At 39.2% G+C, this 25,864-nt stretch overlaps 1 protein-coding gene across 3 annotated transcripts in view; it reads left to right on the top strand.

Annotated features, from left to right (window-relative positions):
* FRMPD1 (FERM and PDZ domain containing 1) overlaps positions 1 to 25,864 on the top strand; it is a 282,219-nt gene that overhangs the window by 9,275 nt on the left and 247,080 nt on the right. For 2 of the 3 annotated variants that reach the window (XM_007498009.2, XM_056806700.1), the window contains exon 2: positions 20,548 to 20,643. The gene's annotated coding sequence lies outside the window, so the exon portion shown is untranslated. Of the gene's footprint in view, positions 1 to 20,547; positions 20,644 to 24,842; positions 25,078 to 25,864 lie in introns of those variants that run through there. The other variant, XM_056806699.1, reaches the window with a different exon arrangement.

Genomic DNA, 25,864 nt, shown 5'->3' with positions numbered 1-25,864 from the left:
GTTTTGCCATTCAAGATGATGAGCTCTTGTAATCAATCATAACTGGTCCCCACCCATCAAGTCCTGCTCTTTGTTCTATATTCTCCCAAATCTGTAAAAGAGAATTGTCCCCCTCATTGGGATTTTAGCTTTGCTGAGATCCTATTTATTGGTAAATGAAAGTTTTTACTAATAAATTGATTGTGCCTGGAATATTGTGCCTCATTTTACCTTTATTTTAAATGTTAAACCTTGTGAAAGCTCCTGTCAAAAGTTAACTCTAATCTTTGGCTTCAGACCTTCAATTATTACAGCTATACTAGAGACTTCAGGGAATTTTCCCTTGAAATCTGGCAAGATCTGAGTCTCTTTTTATCTTGGTTGAATTGGGTTATTTTTCTCCTCAAAGAAAGACTCATTCAATCTGTATTGTCTGGTATATGTTCTTCTATGTATACTTTCTCTGATTTCTGGTTTGTCATTGACTTGGATAAAGTTAATTTCTTTGCTCTTTGCTTTTTGTGTGCTCATTGAGGAACTGGCATCTGATGGAGAGGGAGTCAAACCTTGGATATAGAACTTGGAATCCTCCTCTCCATTAAGAAACAATGATCAGGGGTTTAGCTTGAACTTAAAAATTACTTCCCTTAGCATAATAATATTTAAGGGTACTGATAGATATAATTCTAGCCCAGTACCTCTTAACTCTAAGAAGACCATGTTTGAGGGTCTATGCCATGTTCTATACGTATAGTCTCCCTTGTATATACAGAATTTTACTCCTTTCTTCTTCAGGGCTAAACTTGATGATTGTAATTATATTGCATTCAAGTAAAGAACTTCTAATTAGAGCTATTAAAAATGGAATAGAATTATCTTTTTTAAGTAGGACATTACTGGATAGATTCAAGGAGAAAATATTGTTGAGGTGTTTCTTGCATCAGGTAGGGAATTGAGCTAGATAAGATCCTATGACTATGTTTTTCATTGAATCTCTGTTCCTCTGTAGTGCATATTGTGAGCTATACATTTATACAGTCCCACTCTCTCGGCGTTAGAAGTCTGGGTCCAGTGGTAAGAAAAGTCATTATACCTGGATACTTCTTCAGCTGCATTGGATGGCCGTGTTGTCCTTTGTGCTCCAACACGCCCTAAGCACCCCATAGTGCTTTGCTGCATTGCCATCTCAGCCGTTGAACCTTCTTATTGGTTTCTTCCGCCTGTTCCGCCAAAGCAGTCTTCACATGCAGGGTGAGCAAAGCCCTGGTTCACCAGGGGTCGACCACCCGATGGCTACCCTCACAAGGTTTAGCCGGCCTATGGAAGCTGTTGCCTGGAGTGTGGCTGCTGCCGCATGCTAGCAGCTACTGGGATCCACAAGTGAGAGCTGGGTGTCAGGTGAGGGTCAGAGGCTGGAGAGCTGCCCTAGGAGGGCACAACAAGCCCTCCATACCAAAGATATTACTCTTCCCTGAGTACCCCGAACAAAGCCTTTATGGAGTGGCAAAATAACCCAAATTCTGCTCCTAAAAAGGACAGATTCAAGTCTCTCCAAGTCACAGTGCAGTGTGAGATCAGGAAGATGCAAGACCGATGGTGGGGAAAAAAAGGCAGAAGAAATCCAGTGCTTTTGTAAACCTTAAAATTTCACAGACTTATGAATGTTAAAAATTTTACTCCACATTGAGGAATCCTCCAATTCTCTACTTGAAATAATTCCCTATCAGATAGTGAGAACTCTACTGGAATGTGAAAACTCCTTGCTATGGGAGTATCCCTATTCCACCCCTACTTAAGATTGCTTTAGGGCAGAAAACTCCTTGCTAAACAATGAAAGTACTTGAAAACCATACTTATAAAGGAAAGGAATTCTTTGAGCCATGCCTGTTTTTGGAATTGATACAATGGGATGCTAGATGCCTATAAAGGTGGGGCAACTTGTAAACTACTTAGACCTAAAAGGTGAAAACTTACTCAGAGGTTTTCTCTTAATGAAATTAGTCGACACAGCAGCATTTTTTTTCCTGACTTACTAAAGAGATTAATCTACTCAGCTGTGAATTCAAAATGGGCTGTCTTTTAGAAAACATCTACAGTGATTGGTAGATGGAAGAACTTAGGGGAAGTGACATAGGAGATTTTGCCCTTAAAAAGAAGAGCTCAGAGAAGAGCTGAGGTCATTCTGAAACATTCAGATTGAGGAAGTGATTCCGAAACATTCAGATTGAGGAGGACTCATTCTGAAACATTCAGATTGAGGAAGGACTGATTCCGAAACATTCAGATGGAGGAGGGAGCTGGTGAAAGCAGCTGAGATGATGCTGGCCTGGTGTCACTAGAATCCTTGCTTAGGCAGACCTTGTGGTGAGTGTTAAAAGACTGACTGACTGATCTCTCTCTCTTAATACTCAGGTCTAGGCCATGTTGGCTTATGGCCCTTCATACTTATTTCCTTTTTCTCTCTTTCTCTCTTTTCTTTAATTCTACATTTGTATTAATTAAAATCTCTATAAAACCCAGTTGACTTGGGTATTTGAATAATTGGGAATATTTCCCTGGTGACCACCTTATATTTGATTTAAAAACCAAGACACTGTAGTGAAACATATTTTCTGCGGTCAAATTTACTCACCCTCTCTTATATCTATCACAATTTATATCTTCCACCATTTTAACTCACTACAGTTTATGGGCTTCACTATTTTAAATCTCACACTTTGCTGATATGAAAAACTACAAACACTTTTTCAGTGCCCTGAAGACTGTCTATGGGCCATTAAAACCCACCACCACTTCCTTGCTATCCTCTGACGGTGACACTCTCATAAAAGATAAACAAGGCATCAGCAACAGGTGGAAAGAACACTTCAGTCAGCTTCTCAACCAACCTTCTTCAGTCGATCAAAGCACCCTTGACCAGATCCCCCAAAACCGCACCATTGAACAACTTGAAGTCCCTCCTTCAATAGAAGAAGTCCAAAAAGCCATTAAACAAATGAGTGCAGGCAAGGCACCCGGTAAAGACGGGATCCCAACCGAGGTGTACAAGGCCTTAAATGGAAAGGCTCTCCAGGCATTCCACATAGTGCTGACCAGCATATGGGAAGAGGAAGACATGCCCCCAGAACTCAGAGATGCCTCCATCGTAGCCCTATACAAGAACAAAGGCGCACGAGCAGCCTGTGACAACTACAGAGGCATCTCACTACTCTCCACTGCTGGAAAGATCCTCGCCTGTGTTATACTCAACAGACTCCTGTCATCTGTTTCAGAGCAGAACCTGCCTGAATCACAATGTGGCTTCCGACCAGATCGCAGCACCATCAACATGGTCTTCACGGTGAGGCAAATGCAGTAAAAATGCCTTGAGCAGGACCTGAGTCTCTACATTGTCTTCATAGACCTGACGAAAGCGTTCGACACAGTGAACAGGGACGCATTGTGGGTGATCCTCAGCAAGCTCGGTTGCCCAGCAAAATTTGTCAAACTGATCCAGCTCTTTCATGTCGACATGACAGGGGAAGTCCTATCTGGTGGAGAGACTTGCGATTGCTTCAACATCTCCAATGGTGTGAAACAAGGCTGTGTCCTTGCTCCGGTACTATTCAACCTACTTTTCACCCAAGTATTACGACATGCTGTGATGGATCTAGGCCTGGGCCTCTACATCAAATACTGACTGGATGGCTCACTATTCGACCTTCACGGCCTGACTGAAAAAAACAAAGACAACAGAGAGACTCATCCTGGAAGCTCTCTTCGCAGATGACTGTGCTCTCATGGCCCACCAAGAAAATCATCTTCAAACCATTGTGGACAGGTTCTCCACCGCAACAAAACTGTTTGGCCTGACTATCAGCCTCAGCAAAACAGAGGTGCTGTTCCAACCTGCACTAGGGAGGCCAACGAACCAGCCATGCATTACAATCGACGGCACGCAGCTTTCTAATGTCAACACTTTCAAGTATCTGGGCAGCACCATCGCCAACGACGGGTCCCTCGACCATGAGATCAATGCTAGGATCCAAAAGGCCATCCAGGCACTCAGGCAGCTGCGCTCCAAAGTCCTCCAGCACAGCAGTGTAAGCACTGCGACGAAGCTCAAAGTGTATAACGCAGTGGTCCTCAGCTCGCTCCTGTACGGTTGTGAGACATGGACACTGTACCGGAAGCACATGAAGCAGCTGGAGCAATTCCACCAACGCTCCCTCCGGTCAATCATGAGGATCTGATGGCAGGACCGAATCACCAACCAGGAAGTCCTTGACAGAGCCAACTCCACCAGCATCGAAGTTCTGGTCCTCCAAACCCAGCTACGATGGTCTGGACACGTCGTCCGCATGGACCCACAGCGAATACCAAGACAGGTATTCTATGGTGAACTGTCAGCTGGACTCAGGAAACAAGGCCGACCAAAGAAAAGATTCAAGGATCAGTTAAAGTCCAACTTGAAGTGGGCTGGCATGACACCAAAGCAACTAGAACTCACTGCCTCTGACAGAAGCAGCTGGCGAACCCACATTAACCATGCCGCCACCACCTTTGAAGATGAGCAACGTCGACATCTTGTTGCTGCGCGTGAATGCTGCCACAACCGCACCTCCCGTAACAACTGGCGTCCCAGGCCCCATGTGCCACAAACTGTGCGCCTCAGCCTTTGGACTTCAAAGCCACATGAGGGTACACCGTAGATGAAACTGCACAAAGACAATAGTCATTCTCGGACACCGAGAGACTACCACTAACTAACTAACATTTATACAAGTTATGCCATGAAGGAAGCAAGAGGCCAAGAGTTAGAGATGAGGAGGGAGAGTGTACCAGTCCTAGGATTCATCCAGTAAATTACAGAGTTGGGAGTGTCTTGTTCAAGAAACAGCAAGGTAGAATAAATAGAGGTGAGTAAAATGTAAGATTAGAAGGGCAGAAGGGAGCCAGGTTATGAAGAACTTTGAATGTCAAACATAGGATTTTATATTTGATTTCAGAGATAATGGGGAGCCACTGGAGGTCATCGAATAGAAGGGATGGCATGGTCAGACATTTACTTTAGAAAGATTGGTTTGATGGGTCTTGGGTCAGGAAAACCTATTAAAAGGCTATTACAGTTGTTCAGACATGAAAAGATAAAAGGCTTGTACCAGTTTGGAGGTATTGTCAGAAAGAGAAATGTGGTGGATGTACAACAAAGGTTAAGAAAATAAATTTGACAGGCTTTGTCAATAGACTGGAGATGAATGATCAGAATGGGAAGTTGAAGGTGGCTTCTAAGTTGTAAACCTGAGTAACTGAAAGGATGATGGTATCCTTGCAGTAATAGAGAAATTAAGAAGAAGGGAGAAGTAAGGAGAAAAGATAATGAGTTCAATTTGGGACGTGCTAAGTTTAACATGTGCCTGGTACATCCTGTTCAAGATGTCTGGTAGGTAATTATAAATATGAGTCTTCATTAGCATGGAGATAATAATTGGATCGTTGGAGCTGATGAGATCACCAAGCAAAATAGTAGGTAAGGAAAAGAGAAGAGGGACCAGGCCAAAACCCTAGGGATTGCCCACCATTATTAGGCATGACTGGATGAAAATCCATCAAAAGGGGACTGAGTGTTGTCAGTTAGGTAGGAGGTGTTAACAATTAAAATTCTCTAGAGACTGTAAATTAATTTATAATTATTTAGTAATAAAAGAGAAAGAATTACATGATCACCTGGAAGTTCGGAGTTTGCCATGCTTGTCTAGCCCAAAGCAGCCATGCTGGCAAGAGTCTCCAGCCCAAATGAGCCCCAATACTCCTCTTCCTGCTTCCTTAGCCCCCTCTCTTATGAAGCTATTGGTGTCACTTCTGGCTCTCTCTCTGGTTGGACAGGCTTGACCTCAGTTCAGGTCAGAAGCTAGTCTTCGAACTTCAGGAGTCATTCAGGACTAGGGGCCAGTCTCTTGTAGGCCAGGGAGCCTCAGTATGGAGAAGGACCACCTCTTCCTACAAGAGAGGGGTAAAGGAGAAGGCATCTGAGTGATGTAAGAGGAGGTGGGAAGAAAAGAAAGCTCATAGCAAATAGTCTCAGTTTTTTTCAGTGAAATGTAGGCAAGGTCTTCTGCTGAGAGGGTGAAGGTAGGAGGGAGCCATGGGAGGTTGGAGGAGGGCTGAAAAGGTTTGGAAATGCTGCTGCAGAGAGTTGGGATAGTGAGTTGATAAGGGAGATATAGAAGGATATTCTAATGGCAGTGAGAGTCCAGTTGAGTTGTGAAATAAATTTGTAGGGGACCCAGTCAAAATAGTTGAGTTTTTTTCTCCTTTTTGGTTCCACAGAGCACGTGTAGGAATAAAGGCAGAAAGTGGTGGGAGAGATCCAAGGCTGAGGTTTAGCTAAGTATAATCAATGATATGATAAGGAAGCTGGGGATTTAAGAGAAGAGGACACCATGGTGTCAGAATGGGGAAGTGTGGTAGGGTACAGGTAAAAGAACTGAAGCTTTGAGGGATTAGAAGTCAAGATCAGGATGAAGAACAGTGTGTGGAATTTCAAGGCAAAGGGAGAGGTGGAATGCCTGGGACAACTTTCTAAGCATTCCAACTGAAGAGCATGTACCAATCTGTATTGATTGAGGGAATTCCTCACTGAGTTCCCTATTCCTTGATAATATTAATGTTCGATTTTTTAAAAAGTCACATATAATTCTCATGTGGAACTAATGAGAAACCTACTTCATTCAAAATAATTTTTCTTTCCCAGATACAATCTATTTGGGATAAGGCTATTGAATTCTACTTTAGCCTCGCATCCTACTAATTAGTATAAAAATGTTGCAATGAGTAAATATATCTCCATGAAAAACTTCTCCCATTTCTTCATCCAGTTTTGAGGTGATCTTGGGTTTTCCTAAAGACTATATACCATTGGACTACAAGTTCTGGCAGGTCCTGCCAAGCTAAAGTCTTCAAATGTGGGTCTGTTGATGGGCTTCTGTGTCTGTCATCTGAAAACAGCCTCAAGGAATTGGAAAGAGGCTTGTCACAAGGCAGTTGGCTGGGTTATGGTAGTGGTTGGGGGTGGGGGAGGGTGTAAGGATTTTTTGTCCACAAGTTAGTGAAAACCAGCAATTAACTAGGAGCAAATACAAAGTCCTTTGTTGGGTATTTAAAACTTTTCTCAGCCTGAATCTAACCTATCTTTGCAACCTCATTGAAACCTTATTATTTCAACATCATTGAACTGCATGCTCTCCAGCCAAACAAGCCCTTCTTCTTGTGTAGAAGACACAATCTTCCATCTTCCATCTCTGTGCTTTAGTAGAGGCTGAACCCCCTTGCCCGGAATGCATTTCCTCCTCCCCTCAGCCTTTTAGAACCCCTAGTTTCCCATAAAGCTTAGCTCAAATGCCACCTGTGAAGTGAGATGTTTTCTGATACCCCAGCTGGGAGTGCCTCCAAATGATCATGCATTGATTTTGTACATCTGACCACCAGGTGGCAAGCTTGAGCTAGCTAGTTTAGGCACTGGTACCTTTGCTGTTGCTATGGAAGGGTTGTTATAGAAACTGCACGGGGGCAACATATTCTCTGTCCTCCTCCCCCTGCCCCTTGGAGAGTTAGGTTTTAGAAAGTGCTTGAAACCTCCCTAAGCCTTTCACTGAAGCTGCCAAGGTGGTTCCCCACCTCTCTCCCCCACTCCCATCCTAGCTCTTTTCTTTATGACTTGTAAAAGGGAAGGAAAGTAAGTCCAGGGTTCTGTCTGTCTGTCTTTTGACTTCATTCAGTTTGCAGGATTTATGGGCAACATCATTAATCAATTAATTAAAACTATGATGATTGTAATATTTATTCCTCAAAAATTCACAAATGTTACAAATCAGAGCTTTATTTATTTAAAAATAATCTTTACCTTCTGTCTTAGTAGCAACTCTCAGTCTGAAGAGCACAGAGACCTAGGCAATTAGAGTTAAGTGACTTGCCCAGGGTCACACAGCTAAGAAGTGTCTGAGGTCAGATTTGAACTCAGTCTTCCTGATTCCAAGTCAGGTGCTCTATCAACCAAATCTATCTGATTTATTGTTTTGCTGATTGTCTAGTCTTAAGAAGGCAATGAAGGAAAAATTAATGCAGATTAAATTTTAAAGTGTGTTAAGGATGCATTTTTCTTTTCAACTCTTACCTTCTGTCTTAGTATCAAATATAAGACAGAAGAGTAAGCAAGGGCTAGGCAATTGGTGTTAAGTGACTTGCCCAGATTAACACAGCTAGCAAGTATCTGAGATCAGATTTAAACCTAGATCCTCCTGACTCCAGGGCTATCCACTGTACTACCTAGATGTTCCAAGAATGCATTTTTTTTAAATCTGGAAAGACATACATGAACTGATGCAAAGTGATGTGAGAAGAACATTGTACACATTAACAGCAATATTGTGTGACGAACAGTTGTGAATGACCTAGCTATTTTCAGCAGTACAGTGATCCAAGACAATCTCAAACTCACAATTAAAAATACCATCTGCTTCCAGAGAAAGAACTGATGAAGTCTGGATAAAGAACAAAAACATATTGTATTTCACTTTCTTTCTCCTTTTTTTTTGTTTGAGATCTCTTTCACAAAATGACAAATATAGAAAAAAAGTTTTACATGATTGGACTTGTAAAATCTATATCAGATTACTTCTATCTCAAGGAGGGGAGGAGGAGAGAAAGAATTTGAAACTCAGTTAAAAAAAGAATGTTAAAAAGTTGTTCTCCATTTAATAGGAGAAAAAAATATAACTAAAAAGAAAAACAAGAATATTGTTCTCCCAGAGAATTGGTTGTTAAATATTTACCAGTATACTCCTGCTTTTTCTCCCCCCCCCCTTTTTTTTTGGCTCCAGCCTCTAGTTCAGTTTTTACTAAGCAATTTTATCTTCTGCCTTTGCAAGATTAAATACTTTTTCTCTTTTTTATAAACTGTGCACATAAAAACTGACATCAATTTTAATGGCCATCAGGATTTATAGATGCATTTTTTGGGTAACTCAATGAAAGCACACCTATGAGAGAAGCCAAAGTCCTCTCTCTTTCCTCCTTTACCTCACCCTCTCCACATTGCTGTGGTTTGTCTGTTCTCCTCAGGGAGTAAAAGTCAAAACAGAAAGTTAAAGAGTTCCTTACTGGTAGCCTGAGAATCTGTTCCTCCATAAACAGACAGAAAGGGAGGACAGAGTTAGCTGGGCTGTGATCTCTCTGGGCATTCAGTCCAACTCTTCTACCTGCCTAGAGTTATACTGGTACTTAGACCAGTTCCCATTGATCTGTCATGGCTCATTTTTCTGATCTTGAGCAAAGAGCCCCATAGGGCAATCTCCTCCATTCCCACACCAGCCCAGCATGGCCTGCCCTGCAGTTACTCACAGTGATTTTTCTGATATCTAAACCAAAAGCCCATTTTTCAAGACCACAGAGTCTGGAAGGAGGGGAACGCAGCTCTTTTCCTACCCATCTTAGCTTATGGTGCTCATGTTGTGAGTGAAGACTTTTATTTCCCTAGATGTCACTGGAAAGAGAATGACTGCCTCCAACAGGCAGATTTAAGCAGTAAGTTCTGGCTTTGAAGCCAAAGGAAAGAAGTCATTTTCAACCATTTGGTCAAGGAACACACAGTCTCCCAAAAGGAGGGTCTAGAACAGAGCTTCTGGAAATAGTCACAATTAGGGGCATATTATGGATGACAAAGTGACAAAGGAAACTGAGATAGAGTGGTCAGAAATGCCAGATGAGGAGGAAGTTTCAGGAGAACCCAGAGTTGAGAGAGTTATCCAGGAGGAAAGGATTGTCAAGAGTGTGAATTATGTCTGAAAGGTCAAGGAAGATGAAGACTCAGAAAAGCCAATTAGATTAGGCCATTAAGGTTTCATTGGTGGAGCAGCTAGATAGCACAGTAGATAGAGTGCCAGATTTAGATTTGAGAGGACCCGGGTTCAAATGCAACCAAAGATACTTCCTAGCTGCGTGACCTTGGGCAAGTTACCTAACTCCAAATTGCCCAGCCCTTACCACTATTTTGCCTTGGAATGGATACTGGTATTGATTCTAAGATAGAAGATAAGGCTAAAAAAATGAAAGAAAGAAATCTAAGGTCTTAGACATTTTCTAATATGTAAAACTGAAACTTCTCATTAATTAGCTAGTTGGTTTATCCACTGCCATTTATTAGATATTATTTATTTAATGTAGTAACTATTAATGTATTATCAATTTAATTTTTTTCCATTTGAATAAGTTTATTTAGTCAATTTAGAACCTTATTCCTTGGTTACAATAATCACATTATTTCCCTCCTTCCCCTCCACCCACTCTTCCCGCAGCCATTGGGTATTACCCATTTCATTGGGTATTACATGCGTCCTTGATCAGAACTTATTTCCATGTTGTTGGTGTTTGCACCAGGATGTTCATTTAGAATCTACATCCTCAACAATATGCCTTCAACCCATGTATTCAAGCAGTTGTTTTCCTTCAATGTTTTTACTCCTACAGTGTTTCCTATGGATGTGGATAGTAGTTTTTCTCATAGATTCCTCCACGTTGTTCAGGGTCACTGCATAGCCACTAATGGAGAAGTCCATTACATGGTTATCAAAACAATTTGGTACTGGCTAAGAGACAGAAAGGAGGATCAATGGAATAGAATTGGGGTAAATATAATCAATTTAAAGATAAACTGAGGATACCTTTCCCCTAATATTAATCAATACAATTTATTAACAAATGAAATAATTTAATTAACATTTTTTTTTAAATCACATGAATTTCCCCCTTAAGACTGTTCTGAAGTGAAAAGGCAGTATAATGAGGGAAATGGGATAGAATTTTGAAGAACCATTTTCTTGTTGCCTTTTTTTGGTGTTGAATTTTTAATTATGAAAATGTTATATTACAATATTCCCTAACCCCGATGAAATAAATTGTGAAAGTCCTCTGGTGGATTATATTATTGGAAATGGTGGCACTGTAAAATAATTAGGAAAGGATTATGTCAACCTTCTGTCCTTCCCAACATGTAGTACAGGATGCTTTACATGGCAGTAACATATACATGCTGAACTGAATAATAAACTCCGTTTCAGACTTGTTGAGAGTGAAGTGCTGGAGTATCATTGTACATGTAGAAATGCCATGTAGGCAGTTGGCAGTATAAGTATGAAGCATGATATTATGGTTATTATGCCATATACATTCACTAGAGTGTAAATTCCATGAGGGTAAACATTTATTGAATTGAATGGATGATATGGCTAGCCTATAAAAAAGGGACCATCCGTTGAGGTCTTTAAGCAAAAGCTGTATGACTACTTTTCAGATATGTTGTATATGTTTTTCCAGGATGGGTTGGATTAGGCCAATAAATCAACCAATAATCAACCAATAAACATTTATTAAGCTTACTTCCCGGTACATAGTATGTACATACATGTTAAGGGCTGGGAATAAAAAGGAGGCAAAAGACAACTGCTGCCCTCAAGTCTATTGGAGGAGCTCACAATTTAGATGCCGTTTGAGTTCCCTTCCAGTTCTGAAATGTTGTGATTTTGTGACATTAATGACCATATTACTCCCCTGCTCCAAAATTTCAGGAGCTTCCCGTTGCCTCCAGGATAAAATATACAATCCTTAGCCTAGCATTTAAGGTGCTCCAAAAACATGACTTCCACCTTTCCAGTCATATTATCCTAAGTGCCCTCTCAATTATAATCAAAATGGCCCCCTAGCTGCTCCTCATTCCAATTTTTATTTTTTTTGTCTGTGGCTTTACACGTATGATCTGCCATGTCTGAAACACACTCTCCTTACCTCTGTGCCTTAGAATCCCCAGCTTCTCTCAAAGCACAGCTTAGGGTCTACCTTCCGCATGAGACCTTTCCTGGTCACCCCAGCGGGGAGTGCTTTCTTCTTGTTAAGGTTACTTTGTAGAGCTCTTCCTATACATCCTGGTTATTTATCTGTTTTACATATATACAGTGTGTGTATGTGTAAACAGGGAAATATAAGCTCCTCTTCAGTAGACTATAAGCTCCTTGAGGGCAGGAACCATTTCATTTTGTCTTTGTGTCTCTGGTGCCTGCACGATGTCTTGTACGTAGTAGGCATTGAACGGAATCATTAGGGGAAATGATTTTGTCGCGCTCTACAAGACCCCAGGAGGGTAAAAGTTTGGAATGGTGAGGTAGAGCCAAGAATGGAGGGTGGCGAGTTACTCATCTCTCCTGGCCATGACCTCTATGTGTGTGCCCATTTTAGCTGTCTTCTCAGGGGGAAAAAAAGGATTTCTGATAGAGAAGATGAGAGCAAAGCTTTGTTTCTCTTCTATCTCTTTCAATTTGATCTATTGCCTTCAACTCTCCTGTTCTCTTTTTCTCATCTGAAATGCAGAACTAGGGTAGGAGATACACCCTATGACCTATCTGTCATGGAAGGCAATACCAAATGATGAGGAAATACGCAAATATGTGAAGAATCCATGATTTCATCCGTGTAGGGACCTCCCCATGTGGGAGTAGAGTTCTTCTGACCAGGGACAGAAACATCTATGACTTAGCAATAAATGAATGAATGAAAAAGGATACTGGGGATAAAAAATGAGACCATATCTGCCCTCAAAGACTTTACAGGCTAGTGGAGGAGACAACCCATAAAGGGAGATAGTAGCCAGCGAAAGGTTTTGGTCTAGGAAAGTCACAGAGAAGGTGAGTGGAACCATAGGAGAGTTGGTTCTCATTTCCTTTCTAATAGCAATGGAAGTGTTGATTTTATGAGGCAAGTAGGCGGCATAATAGATAGACTATTAAAGACCTGAATTTGAATCCTGTCTCGAATATTTATGAATTATGTGACTTAACCTCTGTTAGCATCATTTTTTTATCTATTAAAATAGGAACAGGGATAGCATCTAGCTCCTAGGGTTGCAGTGAGGATTGAGTGAGATAATATCTGTAAAGCACTTTGCAAAATTTAAAATGCTATATAAATGTCAGCTATTATTATTATTAAGTTTATTTTCTTCATCATTATGGTTCCTAACTTAATCAATGGAAGGAGTTGGAAGCTACCGGGTAATGTTAAGAATATGAGGAAGAGAAGAGGACTGGTAGGGCAGGTAGGTGGCCCAGTGGAGTCCTGGAGTCAGGAGGACCTGAGTTCTAATTTGACTTTCCTAGCTGTATGACAAGTCATTTAACTCTATTTGCCTAGCCTTTGCTCTTCTGTCTTAGAGATGTTATTGGGAAAGAAAGTAAGAGTTTAAAATTTAAAAAGAAAGACAAGAAAAGGATGTTATGCCTTTGGTGGGCTAGATAGAATGAGCCCAATGAATTTGTGCCTTACATAGGCACTTCCCAATCAATATAACACTCGTCTGAGGACTGGAAATTCAAAGCAAGAAGCCAACTAGGAAATTGCCTGAAGTATTGAGATTATAGATTTAGAATTGGAAAGGATTTTATAGATCACTCAATCCAACCTCTCCATTTTATAGATGAGGAAACAGATTCATAGATGTGCACCGAGTTGCCCAAAGTCACACAGTTGATAATTGTCAGAACTGGGATTTGAACCCAGGCCCTCTGACTCCATAGTTCTTTACCTACTTTTATTCAAATGACTTGCAAAGGGTCACATTGCTAGCAAATGAATGTCAAGACTCAAAAATCGAGGTCTTATTGACTCCAGTCTAGCACTTTATTCACTGTACCTTTCTGAGTCTCTAAGGGGAAAAAAGTTCTTGTGTAATTTAATATTAATGATTGGATTATTTAGTTTCTCATGGAGGAAATAACAACTCATATTATGGCCTGTTTTGCTCTCAAGTCCCTAAAGGGAGATTGGCAACCTTTCCCTTCATCTCTACCTCCCAAAGACTGAAAAATGCCAAAGGAGACAAATTGCAAAGTATATAATGATGCAGAAAATAAAACTCACTAAATACTTAGCTAATGTGACTATAATCATTGAGAAGTAATCAATTTGTGCTTTCTAGGCCACAATTTCACAGGTAACCCATAGTCAGGCCTCCGAAAAAAGTTCACAGGAAAATTCCAATTCCTAATTCTCTCTTTCTTGTTTATTTTCATTGGTTTTATTTTCAAACTAGTGTTGTTTATTAAACATAAAGGAAGGGAAGCTGAAAGAGAGAGGTAGGCCTGGTCCAGGAGTAAGACTCTAGATGAAAATGATTATTAGCCTTCAAGCCCAACCCTCAGAGCTTATAGAATGGCATGCAGTTTAGCTGCAGTTTGGAAATGACAGAAGGGGTGGGTGCTCTCCAGAGTGTGTGCACTGGGACATTCTTCTCCCAATATTTCTTCATCCACCTTCAGTTGCTAATTTGGATGCTCCCAAGCCCCACCTCTGTCCTTCATCACTTCAATAGGGGATGAATAAGCACTAATGACTCCAATTAAGTCCCACTTTGGGCTCCATGTAGGACAAGAGATGATTGGGGCAAAGGTTAGCAAGGACAAGAAAGACCAAGCAGTCTACTCCTTTGGGATTCACACACCAGAGACCTTTCTTAGAATAGGGAAAAAGGCCCCATTATAGGTTGCGCAATGGATAAATTGCTGGGCCTGGAGCAAGGAAGACTCACCTTCATGAGTTCAAATGTGGCCTCAGATACTTCCTCGCTGTGGGACACTGGCCAAGTCACTAAACCGCAGTTGCCTAGCCCTTAGCACTCTTCTGCCCTGGAACTGATCTTTAGTATTGATTGTAGGACGGCAGGTAAGAGTTGAAAAAACATTTGAATGTTTACCCTAATTGAAATTAATTTGTTTATGCTTGACAACAAATACATATTTAGCTGCATTTGGAAATTTGACAGCATTTCCAAATCATATTTTGAGTACTTTTCTCCTTCAGGTAGAATCGTTTCTGTATCATGGAAGCGGATTACATTATTTGTGGATGGGGGGAAGAGAGGAAAACACAATTTAATCATGAGGTGAATTTAAATACATAATAACCACATGCATAAACTTAGCAGTAGTGTCCCTGCATGTTACAGCTTGGCAGTTCTCACCCCCTACAATTAAAGTTGTGTAGATGATTTTTCTACTTTACTGTTACATTGTGCATGGCACAAAGGAGACATCTTTTTGACTAGTAGACACATAGGGGGCTTCCAGGACACATTCAGCCCTCAAATTGGGGTGCAGAGTCCTAGGAAACTAAGAAGGAGGATATGAGCTTTGGATGGGATGATAGAGTACAACTTCCAGGTAAGTCATGGACATATGTCCTACTGCTGGCAAGGGAAACAGGTTTGAGACACATTTGTTCCTGTTTGTGTGAGAGAGAAATGGCATCTCTTGGCAGCGAGCATCCTAAAAGCCCAAAAAGAGAACAATAGCAAGTTTGCAAGTCGACACCTAACGATAGATTTTTCCTCAATAAAAACAAGTTAAACAGACTTCTTTTATTTCTAACATAAAAAAGCCCATTTTTTTTACATTGTTAAGTCAGCATATAGCATATAAAGCAATGAAATAAAGGGAGAAGAAGGTAAGACCAATTTTAGAGGTAGAGTTCTTTCCCCACTCCCAAAGAATCTCTGATCACACTGATGTGGAAGCTCCTTTCAAAGCTCAGATATAAAAATAGATACATGTATATATTAAACATATATGTGTGCATGGGTGTATACATGTTTATGTGTATTACACATATATGGGTATATGTGTGTGTGTAAGATAGCCACACTATCTTATCATGAGTAATTCTTGTCCATATATTCCCAGAAATCTTCTTTCAGGGTTCACACAGCATCCTGAAGGGACATTTTAACACTCCCTAAGTATCGGTACAGCATTGGGATTATCCCAACTCTGCTTTGTGCTCATGAAAATGGGTGGTCCTATGAACCAAACCCTCCCCTTTCTATCTCATCTATCTCATCTCATTCTAGTCCCACACCTTAAGCTCCCTGACCTATCAGAGTTTCTAGTATATATACAAGTTTGTATATATACACACACACATATTTAAAGATAGAGATAAGTCAGTAGATAAATAATGTACCCAATAATTTATATGTCATCTCATTAAATTTGTGCTCTTTGAGGGTTGGAACTTTTTGGGGAGACTTTTCATAGGCATTATCTTATTTAAGACATATAAAACCTGAAGTTTTATAGCTCTAATTATAATTTCTATTTTGTAGATGAAGAAACTCGGGCTGAGAAGCATGGAAACATGTCTATTAAGTGTTAGAGGGAAGAGCTGAACTCAATGGCAGTATTCTAGCCACTCTTCTGTGCTGTCTTTCTTACCACTGCCTATATGGGATGTAACTGACTCAACCCTTTTTTTTCGGTCATATATATTCAGGATGATGTCAATGGAAAGAAGCACTGGCTTCAAAATCAGAGAACCCGAGTTCAAATCCCAATTCTTTCTCTTACTGTGTAATATTGGTCAATGACTTAACTACTCTTGAATTTATGCTTTTCATTGCCTTTTGTTATGGTAGGATTTGGGGTAAGGGAAGAACAAGAAGAACACATATAAATAAATTCTGATTTATTGGTTTGGGAAGGGTAGGAAGGAATAAGGTTTAGGAATATACATATTCTTATACTTAATTTAAAGGATGATAACTAACTAAACTATTTTACTAAGCTAAAACGTTAACTTCCCAAATATCCCAATCTCACACTAGGAGTCCAAATCAAATTGGACCAGTATCTTAAGTTGTTAGATGTCCAAGTAAGTCTAGAGATCTTCCCACTGATGCAGCCAGCAGCCAGATCCAGAAAGCCTCCTTCCTCCATTGATCACAGGACAAATCCTCTTCAAGCCTTAATCTCAATTTCTTCAGGAGAGAAAAAATCAGTTGGACAGATGGAATCTTCATCTAGATCCCTCAGGCTCCCATGTGACCCTTGATCATATGCTCCTGTCAATCATTCCCTAAGGTTTGCATCTCTCAGTTTTTTTGCAACAGTTTTTGCAAATTGCAAACCTTTTCATCCTTTATCACACTTTGAACAACCCATGAAATCTACTCCACCAACTTTATTTATCTTGACTAGGAAAACCTGTGAGCAATTTTTCTCTTTAGCTATAACTTGAGGATGAGAGAAATGAAGTGGCTCTGGTTTCATTTAAAGTGAGAATATCAACATTGATATGGTCCAATGATTTCAATCGCCTATTAGCTTTTTGGTGGACAAGAGTCCCAAAATTAATATTTATATATGGTCTAAAAGGCTGTGATTATTAACACCTTTGGTCCTTTTATTTTTAATCACTCTGCTTCTGCCATTACAAAAATAGAAGGACCATACACATGAATGGGAGTCATTTTGTATCTTCTTTTGGCTGTGACGGCAAAATGTCATTATTTAGTAACCAACCCACTGGTAATAGCCATTTGATACTTTAACTGTCAGTTCTTGAAAAGCTGATCCACAGTGTCACCAGGACTTTGTTCAGACCTTGCAAACATAGTAGAACTCAGAATTTATGATTTTTGAGAGTCAAGGGTCATGCTGAGCATGGTGGTCCATGACAATAATCCAGTTACCAGGGATGCTAAAGCTGATGGATTTATTGAGCTCAGGAGTTCTGAGCTAAAATAGGCTGTCCAATGAAGAATTAAGTGGCCAGGTCATAAATTGAGCATATCATAACTCCAGTGCTAGTAACAATGGACCTATGAGTATCTCTTGCACATCCAGTCTGGGCAAGACATAGCCAGGTTGAGAGAATGAGAAAGGCAAAGATGGAGATAAAGAAGTTAAGATGGACAGAGACTGAAAGAGAAAATCAGACAGAGAGACAGAATCAAGGTTCTCCACACTATAAAGGAGGAATCAGAGCAAGTCTTATGTGGAGGGATTTTGCTGTAGAATATCTAATTAGTAAGAATTAAATTGTGATTTACATACTTCATTGTTTCAGTTTTCTTTTTACCCTTACCTTCCGTCATAAAATCAAAATTAAGTATTGGTTCAAAGGCAAAAGAGTGGTAAGGCCTAGGCAATTGGGGTTGAGTGACTTGTTTAGAGCCAGATTTGAACCCAGGAACTCCTATTTCCAGATCTAACACACTATCCACCAAGCCATTAGCTGCCCTTTTTGTTACATTTTTAAAAATATGGTGGGTATGGGTTTTCTCTCCAACTGGGAAAATTACAATGTGTCCAAACTAATTTTGTTTTTTGTTTTTCCATTTCTTTCTTAAGTCTAAGTAGATACTCTACTCAATATGTGGGAGGCTCTCTCTGTTTAAAAAAGCTATCTCAGGGCTATCAAAGTAACAGTTAGACTATCTGTTTGTTTTCCTTTGCTCTTATGATGTAGCTGACCCAACTCCTTTCTCTGTCATGCATGCAGAAATTGACATTGATGATGTCAATAAAACAAACACTGCCTCTGGAATAAGAAGATGTAAGTTCAAATCCCAATTCTTCCACTTACAGTGTGATATTGAGCAAATCACTTAAACTTGTTGGACTTCAATTTCCTCATTCTAAATTTAGAGATTTATTCTCGATAACCTTTAGTAGCTGCAGTAGTCATAGGCTGTAACCATAACAGTAGTGGTAGTAACTGTCAGATTCTTGCTTCTAATAGCTAACTTATTTAGCAAATAAAGATTTGCAAAAATCTTTACATATATCATTTACTTTGATAATACATATTATTAATCTTAGAGTTTGTGGTTTTAACTATAACCCTTTGGATCACTTGCAATTTTAGGTTTTCTGAAGTCAAATATTGTATGATTCATAGCCAAGTAGCAGCACTAGAAATATAACAGGTGTTTAAAAAGATGGTCTTTTGTATTTTTTCAACAATAAGCAGAATCATTTTCTGTCTCTGTCTCTGTCTCTGTCTCTGTCTCTGTCTCTCTCTGTCTCTCTCTCTCTGTCTCTCTCTCTCTGTCTCTCTCTCTCTGTCTCTCTCTCTCTCTCTCTCTCAAACCTTTACCTTCTGTCTTAGAATCAGTATTAGAATCAGTATTATGTTGGTTCCAAGGCAGAAGAGTAGTAAGGACTAGGCAGTGGGGGGGGGTTAAGTGGCTTGCCCAAGGTCACACAGCTAGGAAATATCTGAGGTCAGATTTAAAACCAAGACCTCCTTTCTCCAGCCTGCCTCTCTATTCACTGAACCATTTAGTTGTCCCTAACAGAATTATTCAATTTCCTAAATGTGGTTCTGCCCATTATCTTCCTCTTATTTGGTCCAAACTCATTGTCCATGTATAGCAATTGCCTAAAGTATACGTATTAATGGATGCTGAGGTATTTGTCCAAGTGTGTGTCATAATCTGGTCAATATGTTCTTCCATTTTTTCCCCATATGACTGGTAGGATAGTTGTTTTTGTTACTTTAAAGACTGGATCTCATTGAGGTGGTCCTGTAGTATTCTTGGGCCATATGCAGTCGGAAACATACATTCTGAGGAAGATTTCTTCATAAATAGAAAATCCATCTTCTATTTGCCCCAGACATCCTTTATGTTACTGATGAGCACCTTTGTGATGATGTCCTCTTCTTTGATATTCATTCGATGTTGATATGAACCTAGTGGTCTCTAGGATTGACATTTTTCATGGAATATTTTTTAAAACTCTTACTTTCTGTCTTAGAATTGTACTAAATATTAGTTCCATGGCAAAAGAGCAGTAAGGACTAGGCAATTAGGGTTAAGTAACTTGCCCAGGATCACACAGCTAGGAAGTTGGATTTGAACCCAGGACCTTCTGTCTCCAGGCCTGACTCTCTATCCACTGAGCCACCTACTTGCCCCTTTCATAAAATCTTGAATGTTTTTACCCTGTACATAGTAGATACCATGTTGAAGGGGAATTTTAAAAACCTGCATTTTGGTCTTTAGCATGAAATTTTTGTAATCTCTACATAGTAGGCATGACTGAATCTTATATTCTCTTCACTCATCAGTTAATTATGTGACAATGAATATATTTAATGTAAAAAATTATTCCTTCCTATCTCTGTGACCCTGGACAAGTCAGTTAATCCCCATTGCCTAGCCCTTACCACACTTCTGTCTTAGAACCAATACACAGTATTGATTCTAAGATGGAAGGTAAGGGACTAAAAATTCTTCCGGAAAGTTTGCTTGGCTTGTTTCTTTTATTTTTAGACTGGATCTCCCTAGTCTGTAAGTTCAACAGCCCACTCACAGGCCTGGTCCCACCTCTGATCATCATGGAAGCATTGACCTGTTTTTGAGTTTGGCCATTTCATCTCTCCTTTGGTATCCTGGTGGACTTCCATCCTCAGGGTCTTCTCATATTGGTGGACACTCAGTAGATTGCTTTAACCTCGTTACAGCTCAGAACTCCCTTGCTCACGCAATCTCCTAAGCTCAGGTTCCCTTAGAGCAGGAAGTCTAGACCTTTGCCACTAACTATCATATCTATGTCCTTTTTCCTATTTTAATCACGGATAGCTTCAATGCATGCATCAATTATTAGGAACAAAGTAGGCATATGAGTCAGCAGATAGATGTGAAAATAATGCTCACCCCTTGAAGCCCCACTCCATTGCCTCATTGCGTAATGTATGCTTTATCAGCAGAGATCAAGTTCTGCCAGGACTCATCAAGCCAGAAATGCATCCAAATATGGACCATATGATGGATGGTGAACCTCAGTACCAGAAACATGACTAGTAGGTGATTTTTTTTCTATAGCAACTCATGAAAATTTTTTATAGAGTCAGGGGGAAGAATATTCATACTAAAGAAATTGCATTGAATTGACGTTGGACTTTAATCTCTCTGGATTTCAGTTTCCTCATCGTTAGAAAGGAGATGATCTCCAAGGTCCATTAAAACCCTGAACTTATATAATGCCATGAGTCTAATTTGGCTAAAATATAGTTTAAAAGCACAACTGCAGATCATTTAAGCTTTTCAATAAAGAATTATACCTTTTACATAGATGATATCAGGGTCACAGGACCAAAAGGATGAACTTCCAATTTTCCTCAAAATTCAGAGGCTTTATATTTGCTCATCCTCTAATAATTCTTTTGAGAAAATCTTTATTCTGCAGCCATAAATGGATGCCAATAACAATGCCCATTTGTTCAGTTGTGTCCAACTCTTTGTGACCTCATTTGGGGTTTTCTCGACAAAGATCCTGGAGTGGTTTGCCATTATCTTCTCCAGCTCATTTTACAGATGAGGAAACTGAAGGAAAGAGGGTTAAGTGACTTGCCCAGGGTCACATAGCTAGTAAATGTCTGAGGCTGAATTTGGACTCAAGAAGATGAGTCTTCCTCATTCCAGACCTGGCAGTCTATCCACTGTACCAACTAGCTTCCCTCAGCCAGAAGTATCTGACCATTGTAAATATCTTTTAGATTAAAAAAAATCATCTAATGATAATGGATGTTGTATTGCTTGCTTTCTCAGTGGGTCGGGGAAGAGACTAGAGGGAGAAAGAAGTTGGAACTCAAATTAAAAAAAAGAATTAAAAAAATAAGCATGAAAAAATCCATATAACTGGGAAGAAGTCTAGAAGTAAAGAAGACTTTGAATGAATGCTTCTTCCTTTTGTAGTTAAAATTATGTTGTGATGTGGAAGCATAAATTCTCTTAGATTTGAGAATTCTAATATATTTCTTTTTCTCAGGATATGGAAATTGAAATGATTGAAACTAGGACCAGTACTTTATAAATTATTTTTAAAAATTGAGAAAGAAAACACCGTATGAGAATCCCTTTATTAAACAAATCTAGGACTGATATCCAAGCCAAGGAAAGATAAAACATAAAACCCTTCCCAATAAATGTGAAAATGAAGCAAGCCATTCTCTCTCTCCACTATTATTTAATAATTCTGGAAATGCTAGAAATAGTAGTAAGACAAAGGAAATAAATTAAAGACATAAAGATGGATTAAAAGGAGATAAAACTACCCCTATTTGCTATTTATATGATAGCATATGTGGACATTCCTAGGGAATTGTCAAAGACAATAACTGAGATAATAGTTTTAGCAATATTGCAGGCTACAATATAAATCCTCAAAAATCAACAACATTTTCATATAATGATAATAACAAGAACTAAAAAGCAAAAACGGAAAGGAAAATTCCATTTCAAATAAATACGAAATGCATAAAATATCAAATAAGTACAAAATGTAAAAAAAAAAGTGCTGGGGTTCAACCTCCCAAAGCACATAAAAGACTTGTATCAATTTACTTACAAACCACTCCTTAAAGAAATAAATAACTTAAATGGCTGGAGGAATATTCAGTGTTCGTGACTAGGTTGTGCCTATATAATAAAAATGAAATATTTCCAATTTTTCCAATAATTTATACTTTTAATGCTTTGTTAGTCATATTATTAGGGCATAATTTATACAACTTGATAAAATAATAAAATTAATTTGGAAAAATAAAAGATGTAAAGAGTAGATCAAAAGAAATGACAAAAATGAAGTAAAAGTGAAGGGGGAATAGCACTTGCAGAGCTTAAACTATTATAAAGCAACAATCATCAAAATCATTTGATATTTGAAAAAACCACATTTGGTACTGGCTAAAAAATGAGAGATCAAAGGCACAGACTAGGCAAAGTAGAATCAGAAACAATGGAAATAAATAACCCTGTGTTTGATATTGTGGGAAACAAATTATTTAGGGGGAAAAGCCTCTTATTTGATAAAAACTACTAGGAAATTCTCAAAGAAGTCTGGCTTTCCACTTTAGCCTTAGACCAACACTATCTACCACATTCCACAATATATTCCAAATAGATATATTACCTTAATATTAATTGTTAGGCCATGAAAAAAATTAGAGGAGAAGCAGATTATATACCTCTCAATGCTATGGATAGATTTATAATGAACTGAATGAGATGAAGGTAATTACAAAAGATAAAATATATTAATTTTTTTTGCATGAAACTGAAAAGCTTTTGCACAGACAAAATTAATGTACCTAGGATGAGAAGGTAAGTGGTTGAATAGGAAAAAAAATCTTTGCATAAAATTTATCTGACAAGGGTTTGACACCCAAGATATGTGTATGTGAGAGACAGACTGATAATCACTTTCCAGCTGATAAGTGGTCAAAGGATATGAACAAACAGTTTTCAGAAGAATTGTCAAGTATTCATAACCATTTGCAAAAAATTTTGAAATCACCAGGTGGTGCAATTGAGAGCCAATCCTGGAGGCAGGAAGACCTGAGTGCAAATGTGATCTTAGGCACTTACTAGCTGTGTGGCTTTGAACAAACCACTTAACCCAGTTTTCCTCTGTTTCCTCATCTGGAAAATGATGAAATGGAGAAAAATATGACAAACCAATCTGGTATCTTTGCCGAGAAAATATCAAATGGGTTCAAGAAGAGTCAGACATGATTTAAAATGACTGAACAACAACAAATCAAAAAAGCTTTGAGGTTTCATTTTGAACCCTGGAAATTGACAAAGATGATAAAAAATGTTAATTCTCAGCGTGGGAAGGATGGTGGAATGACAGTCAAATAAATCATTGTAGGGTAGAGCTCTAAAATGGTAGAACTATTTTGGAAAGCAATTTGGAATTATATAAATAAAGTGACTAAAATGTCCAACACTTTGACCCAAAGATCTCATTACTAGGCTTATACCGCAAGGAGGAAAATAAAAAGAAAATTACCATGTATATCAAAATAATTATTGCAGCATTTTTTGTGATAGCAAAGAATGGGAAATAATAGAGATGCCCATCAATTGGGAAATGGCTAAACTGTGGTATAATAGTGTAATGTAATTACAGCTGTGGTATAAGAAACGATGTGTGATGAATACAGAGAGGCATAGAAAGATCTTCATGAATTGATGTAGAGAGAAGTAAGCAGACCTAAGAAAATAATATATACAAAAGCTTTAACTATAACTATGTCCATGCAAGGATCAACCACACACTAAAAATTCAAAAGTGAAAAGAACACATTTTTTTTTAATTTTTATTTGGTCATTTCCAAACATTATTCATTGGAAACAAAGATCATTTTCTTTTCTGAAAAGAACAAAATTATAAAGATTATCCAGGAGGGGGCAGCTAGGTGATTCAGTGGATAGAGAGCTAGGTCTGGAGATGAGGGGTTCTAGGTTAAAATGTGGCCTCACATACTTCCTAGCTTTGTGACCCTGGGCAAATCCATTAAGCCCAATTGCCTAGCCTTTACCCTTTTGCCTTAGAACTGATACTTAGTATTGATTCTAAGATGGAAGGTAAAGGGTTAAAAAAAACGAGATCACACAGGACTCAAATGAAAAGATATGAAATGATACCTCCAACCCATATGGCCTCAGACACATCCTAGCTGTGTGACCCTGGACAAGTCACTTAACCCCCATTGCCTAGCCCTTACCTCTCTTCTGCCTTGGAACCAGTACACCGTAATGACTCTAAGAAAGAAAGGTAAGGGTTTTTTTTTTTTAAAAAAAGGAATAACAAAAAAGAAGTAAAGATGGAGGGAGTATAAAATAAGATATTATGGGGAAAGAAGTTAATAGCCTCTAGGAGAGTGTACTGAACTCACACCCTTCTCTGTAAACACTCCCTATTTCCCAATGATGGGCAGACATGCAACTACAAGCTCGCTCGAAGCTTACAGCCAACCCCAGATGCTGTTGAAAGGGTTTGAATCCCAGGCACCCAGAGCGCAGCAGGGTTAGAACCTCAGGCAGGTAACTTGGTTTTTTTTTTAGTTCAGTTCAAGAGAACCCTGCAGGCTTCTGGAACATCCAGAGAGGGAGTGGCTTTGCTTAGGTTAAAAGCCAACTGGGGCAGAGTCTGAAAGAACCGGTTGGAAAGGTCCTGAGAGGATAGGAAGATGACTCTCCAGCTTGGCATTAGCCAGGAGCCCTACAACAACAGGAAGAGGCGGCTCGTTAGCACATGGAGTAAGGGAGACAAATGACTGCATTTCATACTAGAAGCAGCCCTCTGCACAAGCAGCCTGGCTGGTAAAACTATGTTTAGAACTAATCCTTGGCATTACCGAGGCTTGGAAAAGAGAAACTGAGTTCGGATGCTCCAGAACCTGGCAAAGACCTATCTGACAGGACTTTTTTTCCCAAGGATATTCAAGGTAATTGATCCCTTATTTCATTCATCTATGGAAAGTCTATCGTCTTCTCTGTGGTCATCGATTATTGGCTTTGGACTAATGGCATTCCGAGGTGTGTGTTGGAAGTGAAGAATAAGGAACCCTGGATGTTGGTTGGCTAGGATTGCACCTGGGCGAATTGAGAGATTCTTTGGAGTTTGAGCAATGGTTTACATCAGGGACTGTGCACGGACATTTAGAATTGCCTAAATCTGAACACAATCACCCAGAATTCCTTTTGATGTTTATTTATCTTGAGCAAATAGTGGGAGTTCTTGCCACAGTATTGAAGGAAATCCAAGGAAAAATGTATTTGTTTTTCTTTGCCTACATCTGACCATATGTCACTTGTGATCTCTATCAATCATTGAAATCCTTAGTTTCCAAAGAAACCTGGAGGCATAAAGAAAGGAAAATAATGTTCCAGTGAGAATGTTGATTGTAGTGTGGTATAATGCTGTGAAGATGTTTACATGTCTGAGAGGCAGATAGATGGAGGAAAGTTTCTACTTTTCTTCCTGATGGATTTGAGAATAGGCGGGTACAAACTTTGTCCTATGTATTAAGATTGTGAGTTCTTGCTGTAGATTTTTTGTTTTTGATTTGGTTATCTTTTTTTTTAACTAGAGTTAACCTTCTTTCATAGTTAGATGACCCAACATGCTTGGCTGGAAGTTGGGAAGACCTGAATTCAAATCCAGCTTCAGGCACTTTGTAATCCTGGGCAAGTCCTTTCACCTGTCTCTAAACCATGCCCCATCTTGTGTCC

This window comes from Monodelphis domestica, chromosome 7, assembly GCF_027887165.1.
Source record: "Monodelphis domestica isolate mMonDom1 chromosome 7, mMonDom1.pri, whole genome shotgun sequence".
Lineage (NCBI taxonomy): Eukaryota > Metazoa > Chordata > Mammalia > Didelphimorphia > Didelphidae > Monodelphis > Monodelphis domestica.
Note: the sequence above shows the minus strand (reverse complement) of the source record. Positions and strands in the feature narration are given on the sequence as shown.